The sequence below is a fragment of the Borostomias antarcticus genome (genome assembly GCF_949987555.1).
Source record: "Borostomias antarcticus genome assembly, chromosome: 19".
Taxonomy (NCBI): Eukaryota; Metazoa; Chordata; class Actinopteri; order Stomiiformes; family Stomiidae; genus Borostomias; species Borostomias antarcticus.
The window spans coordinates 7,874,655-7,887,342 of NC_140252.1; the positions used below are offsets into that span (position 1 = coordinate 7,874,655).

General features: G+C 45.1%; 1 long non-coding RNA gene across 1 annotated transcript; it reads left to right on the forward strand.

Moving 5' to 3' along the window:
- The first annotated feature begins 11,264 nt into the window (after window positions 1–11,264).
- Window positions 11,265–12,308, forward strand: LOC311321475. The gene is made up of 5 exons (XR_014630901.1): window positions 11,265–11,323; window positions 11,421–11,440; window positions 11,801–11,865; window positions 11,956–12,054; window positions 12,172–12,308. It is a non-coding gene; the product is annotated as an uncharacterized lncRNA (long non-coding RNA).
- The last annotated feature ends 380 nt before the right edge of the window (window positions 12,309–12,688 follow it).

Below are 12,688 nucleotides of genomic sequence, written 5' to 3' on the forward strand. Positions count from 1 at the left end.
GGTTTAGAATGTACATGAATGGCCCATTATCTGAAATGAACTCCTTGTACCCACACATTTAGATTAGATTCAACTTTATTGTCATTGCACATGTCACAAGTGTAAAGCAACGAAATGCAGATTGCGTCTAACCAGAAGCGCTTAAGCAGTGATTAAACATGGTACAGTATGTCCAGAGTGCAAGGTATAAAATATATGTGTATATATGTGTCTACATGAATGTCTATTGCTACAGGTATGCACAGGCTATGAACAATGGTAAATGGACTGCACTTATATAGCGCTTTTCAACCTTAGCGGCACTCAAAGCGCTTTACAATGGCCTCTCATTCACCCATTCACACACACATTCACACACCAATGGCGGTAGCTGCCATGCAAGGTGCCAACCTGCTCATTGGGAGCAATTTGGGACACTTCGACATGTGGACAGTCGGAGCTGGGATTCGAACCACTGACCCTTCGATCATTGAACGACCTGCTCTACCAACTGAGCTACAGCCGCCCCTGTAGGCGAGGTATGACTATTACTACAGGTAATGTACATGCTATAAACAGGTTATGACTATGGAAGTACAGTATGAATGACTGCAGTTATGTACAAGATAGTACAGGGGATTGTGTATATGATTGTCTATGCTACAAGTATGTACAGGCTATGGTACAACCATTATTACAGGTACAGGCTATGAACAGGCTATGACTATAGAAGTACAGTATGAATAACTATGTAGTTATGTACAATGGTAGTGCAAGGGGGAATGATTTACACATACAGTACTGCAATGATACACGCAGCTGAAGGTGCAGTTAATTGTGAGGTTAACAGCACAGTGGTGCATAGAGGCGGGTGTAGTGAAGTGTATCAGGGGGTAGAGTCAGGTGGGGCGTCGGGGGGCAGAGTTCAGCAGGGAGACAGCTGTGGGAAGAAAAAAAAACCTGTTCCAAATCCAACAGGTATAACTAATTTCAAAATACTGTGCCATGCCTGACTGAAGGGCACGACAATGAGGAGACGAATGCCAGGGTAAAGGAGTAACAAATGATAATTTATTAAACTAAAGCCCAACATAATAAAAAAACAGAAAGGAAGGATGAGGTGTGTCCATCAGTAATCAGTAGCGTAGGGAGGGTGAGTGGGTGTGTGACTAGTGTGTGTGAGGGTGTTGTAATGTGAAAAACCAAAAAGCCACAACATGAAATGATGCATCCAGAGGGACGTGAAGGGGGCAGGTGATTCCCTCAGGTTATCAGCCAGAGACCTCCGCATTAAACCTGGAAAGTTGTAAGATGTGAATCAGATTCACACTGTGGTGTTACTCCTAACCTTGCTAGAATTCAATTTCACAGCTAAAGAACTCACTGAAAAGGTTAAACTTGAGAAATGTACAGTACCGAATGATTGGTTGACAGAAATAATGATTGAATGAAGGAATTAATTGGTGCTGTGAATTGGTGCTGTGTATCTCATAACAGTGCTGTGACTCGATGCCTACTTACCCTTCTGTCCTCTCTGGAATTCAATTCAGCTGCCATATTGGTCAGTCTGACGTAATTGGTAGTACGGATGCGTTTGGAAATACATGGAAATAAATGCAGCTAAAAAAAGGAGCTCATTCACTTCCATGTATTTCCAAACGCAGTCTCGTAATGATGAGTTTGTAATCCTGATAGTGTATTCAGTCTGTTATTTTGACTATTTTGGTTTTTGAAGTGGTGTTTTTATTGTGAACTTTTAACATTGGAGTGAACGGGCACTTCTGCATCCGTACCATCAATTATGTCAGACTGATCAATATGGCAGCTGAAGTGAATAAGGCGAATGCCTACTTACCCTTGTGTCCTCTCTGTCATCTGCAAAACACTAGAGAATAACTTTACAGCAACTACAAACAAACTCACCCATATCTATTTTATCTGGCAGGCATGATAAATGACATACCTTACCACACCTCCGACAAGGTAGTCGAGGCTCTCTCTTCCGGATGGTCCGCCTGCAGATGCAATGGACGCTGACCTCCATAGCATACGCTGGCCTGACCGACGGACACCGGGGGGAGCTGGAGAATGGTGTCAGACGTCCAGCCTGAAAGCAGGAAAAGAGGTGATGTCGCATGGCCGCCTGATGGTACTGCACCATAGATGGATCCTCACCTCTGCAGAGAATATTGCAATAGCAAACAGCCCACAATCTGAGCCGCCGCTCTGCTGCTGGACATCGGCCACTGCACCCGGACCTGGTTCCCTTCGGATGAGAGAAGGCCTGTTTGGGAAATGAACTCCTCGGTCTTGTTGTGACCAGAGGAGTCATAAACATTAACTGTACCTACCTGGCAGCCAATGTTACTTACCGTAACCCAGTGGTTGGCACAAACATTTACAATCTGTACAAACCCCTGGGTTGGTGCCTGCATGGAGGACAGGAGGGCGATGGACGTGGTGGCGGAGAGGCCTCCAACATGGGGATGCTGTGCCTGCAAGAGAGCCTGAGAATGGTCAATAGCACCGTCATCAAGCCAACTCTGTGGGTTAAGGATCATATTCCTGAAACCCTCCACCCTGCTCAGTGAAGTGGGGCAAGCAAGCCCGCCCCCGCTGGACACCTGTGATGACAACATCGCTGTCCTCACTGTCCTGGACAACCTGGGAGAACATGCAACTGATTAATATGATGCATTTAATCATCTGTACAAACACATGTAAACTCCTTACATGAAAGACAAATACACAAAAGGACAGTTCATGAAGTGTACCTGAAGCGTGTCCCCCTCCAGCGTAGAGCACAGTGGTTCAGGGTCATCTGAACACACCAGTTCAGGTGGATGGGACACAGCTTCCTCAGCGGGCGGGCTTGCTCGTGATGAACAACAAGAAGACACTTACTTTTCCGCAGAGGCTTCACTGAAGCATACGGTGTCCGAGTCTTCAGCTGGTGGCCATCTCCTGTTGCACAATACAAAGTACACCCCCCCTCCTAAATAAAAAATAATAAAATAATAGGCAACAGTGGAGAGGGTGCAAAACAGGACAGTGTAAAAAGTATGGTGTGCAGACTATTACCTATAATATATATGCATGTGCAATGTTTACATGTACGTATGTGCAGTGTGATCCAACGTTCAGACAGAAGAAGTTTGTTTTGTTCGTGTAAGTATACGTCCATAACTGACATCACTTCACATGTTTTAGTAAGTACTTGACCTTGTTACAGAACTCTTTCCCCTGGTCCGTCAGGGTGACTTCCGGTGCACCATGGGTGTGGACAATGTCCTTAAGGGCCTGGGATGTTGCCGCTGCAGTCTTGTCCTAGCAATGTATACGCAGTATATGCCATGGTACAATTATTTGAGATGCGTGTGGTTGATGAACTGAACAAATAGTTCCAAGTACATTTTTAAAAGCATGATCATTGTTTATATCTTAAAAACTGTAGCCATGGTGACGAGTTAGAAAAAGGGTAAAAATGCAAAATTAGCAGCTCAAAAGGTAGAGTGTGGGCCCATACGTTTCAATGGAGAGCGCAGTTGCCGAACAAATCGTCATACAGCGAAAACTATAAGTCACACGGCTTAGATACTTCCATTGTACGAATCAGCACAGTTGTGTGAACGTTTTAATGTAATATATGTATGAGCTGTTAAAACTGTAGGAACGACAGCAGTTTACAAAACGTGTAGATGTTTTCAAAAAACATTCTGCCACACTCTAAAAACTGAACATTCCAGACATCCACTTCAATGTTAAAAAAGGTCCAAAACAAACTTAAATTACATAAAAACTATAAGGAATATTAAAAATCTGAATAAGATTTTTACTCAGCTAAAGGTCCTGAACATTTTTAACTTTGAAGGAGGTTTCTAGCACAAAAAATGAAGGAGGAGATAGGTTTCAAAGCTGAAGAGGATTTCAAGGTCCGCCCATAGACTTCCATTGTAAATTTTATGACCTTAAAGAGCTGAACATTTTGATAGTTGAATGGTTTCTGTACCTCAAAGTATGAAGGAGTTGAAGGCTGAAGGAGGTTTCAAAACTCCCCCATTGACCATTAAAAAAAATTGTTGAAAAAGTTGAATATTTTAAAAAGTATAAAAAATCTGAAAGTAAAAGTCCGCGCATGTCCTTAAAGAGCTGAACATTTTGATACTTGAACGGTTTAAGTAGCTCAAAGTATGAAGGAGCTACAAAAGAAAGAACTGGATAACAATAGTGTGAATACTCTAAAGCAGGGGTGTCAAACTCAAATACACAGTGGGCCAAAATTTAAAACTTGAACAAAGTTCCAGCGGGCCAACATTGAACAAATGAAAATTTTAATATGGACCCAAACAAGTTTTGCTTTAACATTGAATATGCACTTATCACTTTCGCTTTTGGTGTGCATCAATGGTGTGCACTAACATAATGTGAATACGCCCTCAGACACAAGTGTTGGTGCTCCATCTGCTCAGTAGAGAAGCTTGTAAAACCCTGACTGTCCTACAGCCAGGCAGACAGACAGACAGCCGGCATGCAGACAGGCAGACAGGCCGGCAAGAAGGCAGACAGGATTGAATGAACAGGAACAGAGCAAACACAGCGGCTGGCTAGGTCAACACAGTTGTCTCTATCACAGTGTGACGTAACATAATGTAAAGCTTCTGTTTTCTGCCTTTCTTTTCGCCATTTTTAAGAAGGGGTAACACAGTTACAGTTGTAGTATGAGATTGCTATGACTACTGTCACAGAAGAGAGGGCGTTTCTGGGTCCTGTCTTGATTGACGCGCCAAAACAACAGCAGAGCATTATGGGATTTGTAGTATTAGCAGTGAATGCGCTGTATAATACTGGCGGGCCAGCTCTAGTAGTCATTTGGTATTGCCTCGCGGGCCAAATATAATTACACTGCGGGCCAAATTTGGCCCGCGGGCCAGAGTTTGACACCCCTGCTCTAAAGCATGCTTGCAGCATTCACACTAATAATAAAGAACTGGATAACCATAGTGTGAATGCTTGCAGCATTCACACTAATAAAGAAAGAAAGAAAGAAATAGTGGGAATAATAATGTAGGCAATGGAAGTGTAGATCACGTTGCAGCAACGTAACATAGTCATATATAGACGTGTATACTACGTTGCAGCCAGGTCATGGATGTATTAATAGAACTGGATACAGCCACTCCATTCACTGACCGCTATCAACAATGAAGCCCTATTGAACCGCGCCATCTTGGCAAATTTGTAGTCATTTGACTATTTCCGGTGACTTGTGTACTTGCGCAGTTGTGCTTTTCTGGCCTTCCGGTGACTTTTGTACTTGCGCAGTTGTGCTTTTCTGTCCTACGCGCATCCACGTCCACGGTCAACGTTGGCATTGACCGCTTCTAGCTATCGAGTGGCCGACTGGTGTAAAGTCAAAAGTCACCGGAAATAGCAAAATGACTACAAATCTAGCCAAGATGGCGCGGTTCAATAGGCCTTCACTTTAGATTTCGAATCCTGGGGGCTTGAGCCAGGTACAACTACAACGTTACTTCCTGTCCACGTTGCTACAACGGCAACACAACGTGCGAAATATACATCGAAATCATCACGGAAATCACAACGTTGTGTGCACATTGGACCTGTACGTTGCAGCAACTTGTGTGCAGATACCGTGTTTGCGTTGCATGCACGTTTAACTTGACGTTGAGTGGACCATACAAACATCTAAATTGCACGTTGCTGCAACATTGCTGCAACCGGATTGTGTTAGTAGGGTAGTAGTGGTAGTAGTAGTGGTAGTAGAAGTAGTAGTAGTAGAAGTAGTAGAAGTATGGGTGGTGGTGGTAGTAGTAGTAGTAGTAGTAGTAGTGCATGTAGTAGTGGTAGTAGTAGTAGTAGTAGTAGTAGTAGTGGTAGTAGTAGTAGTAGTAGTAGTAGTAGTAGAAGCAGTGGTGGTGGTGGTGGTAGTAGTAGTGCATGTAGTGGTAGTAGTAGTGGTAGTAGTAGTAGTAGTAGTGGTAGTAGTAGTGGTAGTAGTAGTAGAAGCAGTGGTGGTGGTAGTAGTAGTGCATGTAGTGGTAGTTGTAGTAGAAGTAGTGGTGGTGGTGGTAGTAGTAATAGTAGTAGTGCATGTAGTAGTATTAGAAGTAGTAGTAGTAGCAGTACTACTAGGGGTGTGCCCTAATACAGATATGTTATCCGGAAAGGCATAGACAATGTCATATTTTTTTCAATCTTAAGTTACTCGTTATTATTCAGAGGGGGGAAAAAAAAGATAATCCGTATTTTGTTTTGTTTCAGCATATTGCTGATGTTGATGAGTGAATCACAGGAGACGCTACTCTAGTCTGATGAGACCACTGGCAATGCCTACAGCGAGGCGGTAAGAGAGGACACATTTTCACTCACCCGTTGTCAGATAAAGTTGGAAGGTCAAGCAGCAAGTTGCTAATGTTAGCTGGTCATTCCGTTTTGGTAGGTATGGATTTGAAAGTGTGTTCCACCAGCAGACTTAATATCCATTGCAGTAACATTATGGGGAAAAAACATGGCTTAAGCCATAACGTAACGTTATTGTCAACTACACTATAACTGCAAAAAATAGGCTACACTCAGTCTGAGATGAAATGTGGCTTGTAGGGTTGGGTTTTGAATGAAATTCAAGTCTCACCAATGTGTTTTGTTTTCCTACCTGACTGTTGTTCTAACTTTGTAGTTCGTTCCTCTAGAATCAGTCTGTTAAAACTACAAATTGTTCCTGTGTGACATCACTTCCCTGTCCTCTTCATCCTGAAACTGTGTCACTTCCTTTTTCGCGTTATAAACTATCACTTTCGTTCCCCAGTCACCCACTCTTGCTCGGATTCACTTCCTGTGCAAGAGTCCGGTTTGCAAATCGTAACATAGAATAAACTTATTGTCTTTGTTTGAAACCAGCTTGACCGACCACTCAGCGTGTTCTTGAAATCTAAACTAAACCAAGTAAGATTTTTCATTCATAATTGATATAAAACCGTTAAAAGGTCCCCCCCAAAATGCAGTACTCGGTATTACCGAGTGTCATTTTTAATGTTATTTTTTTTCCAAGATCATGCAAGCAGTTGGAGTATGCAAGCTGAAAATGTTGACTGCAGTGAACAGCACACTCTTCACAATGTCAAAACAACATAGCCAGACCGAGACAGAGACAATAATCCAGTGACTGAGGAAACTTTATTTGACTTCAAACAGGAAAACAGAATAGAATGCGCAGACTCGCATGACTAGCCTGTTACTGCCGACACTATTTGAAGAAGACAGAGCACACACAGCAGACAGACTTGTATGCTTACCTTTCTCTAGCACTAAGCAGTTAGGTGCCAGTTAAGTCTGACTGACCTAACTGGCTTGAACTGTATTCTTGAAATGTTTCCAGCTCGCCAGCTCAAGTAGCCTACAGTAAAACTCCACATGCCCATGCTTGCACAAAACAGGCTGGTGTACCAGAACATCTAGAATTAAATAATGATTAAAATAGAGAACAAGACAGAGACGATAATCCAGTGACTGGTGAAACTTTAGTTGACTTCAAACAGGAAAGCGTAATAAAATGTGCAGACTTGAATGAGTAGCCTAATGTTACGCTGCAATATATGACAAGCCCAGAGGGGATATACAGTACATTCGCATTTACAGCAAGTCTGTCTGTCATCTAGCGCTGATTGCTTAACAGTCCATTGTTTGGTCGAAATGCTCTCATTCGACCAAGATTCTTTTGGGCAAGCAAATGCAAAGCTTAGCCTATACTTTGTTAGACAAAAAATACATAACACTAGACAGGTGAATTGAGAGCGTTTTGAATTACCTAGACATGGAGCATCATTTTACAGCCCTGGGTGTGATTGTGGGATAATATTTTGTATTATTATATTGTATTTGTTGCTGTTCATTTAAGATCAAGACCTTAAAGGTCTGAGGCTACATTTTTCGGGGTCAGCCCTATGTTCCCATAGCCCAATGGTCCCACAGCCCATTGCTCCCACATTACTAAGACTTTTAGTTTTTTTCACAATAAGACCCAATTAGACCACAGCTCAATGGTCCCACAGCCCAATGGTAGCACAGCCCATTGGTCCCACATTACTAAGACTTACCATTGGGCTGTGAGACCATAGAGCTGTGGGACCATTGGGCTGTGGGACCATTGGGCTGTGGGAACATAGACACGCTCCCCATTTTTCAATTCGAAGATAACTGAATGCGCAGCTCTTTGTCATCGCCCGTTAGGCTATCATGCCATTTTTATATTGATTATTACCTAGGCCTACTATAGCCACACAATAAAGATGATTATAATAACATTAAATTATGAAATGGCAGTGCATGGAATGTAATGTATTTAAATCATTTGGATGAATGTAGGTGACCTCAAACCAGGCCAGGTCCAGCCTGGCTTATGTGCGTTGGCTGGCTTGTTTCTGTGCAGGACTGGTTGCGCCAACTGCGTCCCGATCTTCTCGGCCGATTCCAATGTTCTGGTTCCAATGTTGCCGCGCCCTCATTGGCTGTCCCAATGTTGGCCACAGAGCGCCATTGGCTGTTCTAATGGTTCCAATGTTTGCTCGGCCAATCGGCGCATCTGGTCCCGCCTTTAAGTGAGCTCCTCGCGCGCTGGCGCTGCATTCGAAGGGCGAAAGCAAAGACGACGAGACGGGACACCGGGGACGGATTTACAGTCGGGAGACAGAGACACATTTTGAGAGACACGACGTCGTTGGCGTGGAAAAGTAAGTCTCAATTAATTATTTTTTGGTGAAATAGTAGGCCACAGTAGCCTAACCTACAGCGAACGCACTGTCGATCGTTATTTTGCCGCATGTTGACTTACAGTATTAGCTACAGTGAGGCATACAGTGAGGCGTACAGTGAGGCTCGGTGGCCGATAATGCTGGCGACGTTACAACGCCAAAAGTCGCAGATGAGCTAAGAAAGGCATCAATTAATTATTTTTGGTGAAAGGGTAGGCTACAGTAATCTACAGTAGGCTACAGTAATCTACAGTGAGCGCACGGTCGATCCAACTCTAGTTGGCTGTAACGCTACAGTGAGCTAGTCTACAGCAGTGTTTGGGACTCTGGGACTCGTTCCTAGTTCAGTCAGAATAAAACGTGAAGCTTTTTAAAATAAAATAAGAAATCATTTTTACTTTCTTTCATACAGTTACTTCATAGCTATGGCTAGTTGGTGAAAGTGCTGGTGTCTTGGTTTAGTTTCTGGTACACTCTGTAAGAGAGGGAGTTGTGGAGAGGGTGTGGGTGTGTCTGGGGTGAGGGGGTGGTAGACCTGTTTTGTGCCAAGGTTAAGGACTACTGGGACTGTGTATTCATCAGCAGAGGGTGTGTGGGGGAGGGGAAGGGGCTAGAGTCCTGTGAGAGCCCTGTTTTCTGTAAAGGTGTGTCTGGGGGGGAGTGGGTGGTAGAGGCCTGTTTTCTGTGAAGGTGTGTCTGGGGGGAGGGGGTGGTAGAGGTGTGTCTGGGGGGGAGGGGGTGGTAGAGCCCTGTTTTCTGTAGAGACAGTAAAAGAAAAATCAACCGTAGGCCTAGCTGTTGTATATTAACTCTCTGTCTTTTTCCTTTTTTGTAAACAATGGATTTCAATCCAACGTTTCGACGGCAGCGTAACGGGGATCTGACCTTGAGGGCCTCTGAAGCTGCCGTCACCATAGGCAAGCTGCCCCGCTCGTCTGCTTTCAAGGTCCTGACTGCCAAGGAGGTCAGACAGAAGGCCATTGAGAGGGTACTTACAAAAGGTGGTGATCCCCAGGACCAGCGGCTGGTGGACAGTGAGAGTGCCCTCCAGTTCGGCAAGTACCAGGGGCGAACCTTGAAGTGGCTGCTCTCCAATGACACTGGCTACCTTGTCATGATCTTGTCATTCCACCGTCGGGAGAGAGAGCGCGACCAAAGCCACACTCCTCAGATGGACAACAAGGACCTTCTGGACAGCTACGCCTCTCTCTTCCCCGAGGTGGATGCCTTGGTGGTCAGGCAGCGACTGCAGCGTGAGCAGGGGGCCAGTGCTGGGCCCATATCTGCAGACCTGGAGGAGCAGCAGGTTGTGGGCTTTGGGCGCTACAAGGGGTCCCTCTTTGGGGACTTATACAGGGACAGGAACAAGGAAGTCATGAGGTAAAGTCAGCTCTGTTCAATCCTCAGAATATCATGTGTGGATTGAATATGATCCTGAATGTTTGCATGCTGTTTGTCACATATTGTAATGTCCCTTGTATCTATACAGCTACTTGGCGTGGCTTAGGGGGACGGATGTGACGCCTGGGTTACAGGTAGCAGCGCTGAAGACCTTTGTCCTCCGTATGAATGAGCAGCTGAGCCGTACTCCAGGTAATTATGATTGATATTATTATAAAATTATTCATAATGTACGTAGCTTTTTGTAAATGCTATATTGGAATGACATGCAGCCCTTTCTATTGTAACAGCTGAGGGTCGCTCTGAGGTCCCCACTACCACTCCCACCAGCTCCCAGCCCTCTGCCAGCGCTACCCAGCCACGTACTACCTCCCAGGCCAGCGCTACCCAGCCACGCACTACCTCCCAGCCCTCTGCCAGCGCTACCCAGCCAAGCACTACCTCCCAGGCCAGCGCTACCCAGCCACGCACTACCTCCCAGCCCTCTGCCAGCGCTACCCAGCCACGCACTACCTCCCAGGCCAGCGCTACCCAGCATCGCACTACCTCCCAGGCCAGCGCTACCCAGCCACGCACTACCTCCCAGCCCTCTGCCAGCGCTACCCAGCCACGCACTTCCTCCCGGGCCAGCGCTACCCAGCCACCAGTGCCAGTCTCCTCCCTGCGTGGCCTGTTGGTTGGGAAAGGTTGCAGTGTACAGAACATTCAAAGGGCTGTGAAAAGGACACTTACCCCCGCTGCAATCCAACCATGTAAGCATACATTTGATGATTCAGATTTTAAATTTATGAGTTTTAAAATGATCTACATTGTAGGTGTGTGTATTTGTGTGTGTATGTGTGTGTAAAAGTGTCCCATAATCTTTTGCAGCTCTCCCACTTGTGGTGGCCAGGTCTGTGAGACGGCGGGTTTCACCCCCTACCATCCAGCCTTGTAAGAATACATTTGATTCAGATTTTACATTTGTGAGTTTTAAAATGATCTACATTGTAGATGTGTTTTTTTTATACCACAAATACAGTAGTTTGGAGGAGTGTGTGTGTGTGTCCTCTCCTCACCTCTCTGTCTCTTTGCAGCAACTCAGTCAGGTCCAACAACATTAGTGGTAGTTGAGATCACTGATGAAGAGCTGATGGAGGAGTGCTCATTCTGGTCTGATCTCCCAGATGTAGTCGGTATGTCAATGTGTATATTTGTCTTTATCGCTCTATAGAGTATCATGAATATATGAATAGAGGTTTTGTTTACTCCTCTTTCTGTCATTGCAAACAGGTTATTCTGTAAGTGACATGGTAAGTGGAATCATGTGGTAGTCGTACGTTGTAGTTGTAGAAATGTCACTGCTTTTCTCCTGCTCTGCATGGTAGTGTATGGTGCTCTCTCTCCATCACTGGTATAATCACTGTCTATAGCTCGTCTTGTCTTCTCATCTAGCCAATCATATTAACACTGTGAGAAACACTCATCTTGGTGTGGCTTCCACTATTTGCTTTGCTATTTGGCTGCAATCATTTCAATTCAACTCTTTGCACACTGCATTGTAGTAATAACTTAATGCAATTCTGTACCAAATTCAAGTATTGTGTTGAAGTTAAACTCTTGTGCAATATTATGGTAGATTAAGCTTTGTTTTATTAACTGTGTAGCTCCAGCTCCAACAACCTTGTTGTTGGCTGACAGGCCTGTTGCTCAGCCAGAGGTCATCACTGAGCCAGAGGTAATCAATCATTCTTATTGTTATTATTAGCATTATTATTATTATTATTAATAACAATAATAATTTGTAATAACCTAATGTCTTTCACAGGTTGTTCCTCCAACCGCCACCACCCTGCCAGCTCCTCCATCCCTAGCCTTGGACAGACTGAGAATCAGGCCACAGCCTCCGCCTGTCACTCACAAAGAGGTAATCAAACACGCACGCACACACACAAACGCACGCACACACACACACACAAACGCACGCGCACACACACACACACACACACAGAGAGCTGAACCTAATGTGTTCTCTCTTTCACAGGTTCTTCTGCCTGATGGGTGGATTAAAACCCTCCCTAAAGAGCAGCACCAGTGGGTGAGCAAGGCGCTCTTCAAAGCCGATGCCAGTGGGAAAGCGGTCATCAAGAGCGACCTGACCCTCTGGTATCACCCCCCTCCGCTGCCCAACATCTTCCATCAACCTCCGGCTTCTCCAGATGGGTTCTTCCTCCGCCCGCTCTGCCTGTGGATGCCGTACCGCTTGTGGGCCTACAAGTTTGTGTGCACCCAGCCAGACTGCAAGAACCACGCCCTGAAATCCTGCAGTCGGCCGTGCAAGGAGCATGCGCTCACAAGCTGTGGCCTTTATAAAGTTGTGCGCAAGGTCCTGGACCTGGAAGGGTGGTACTTCCTGGCAACGGAGTACCTGGAGTGCCGACGCTGTACCAAGAAGTACACTTCCTGGTCCCTCGACACCCTGGATCAGCTGGAGCCCGGACGCAGGAGCCTGTTTCCAGCTGTTCTTACCTACCAGTGAGTGGACACACAGCTTTTCACTT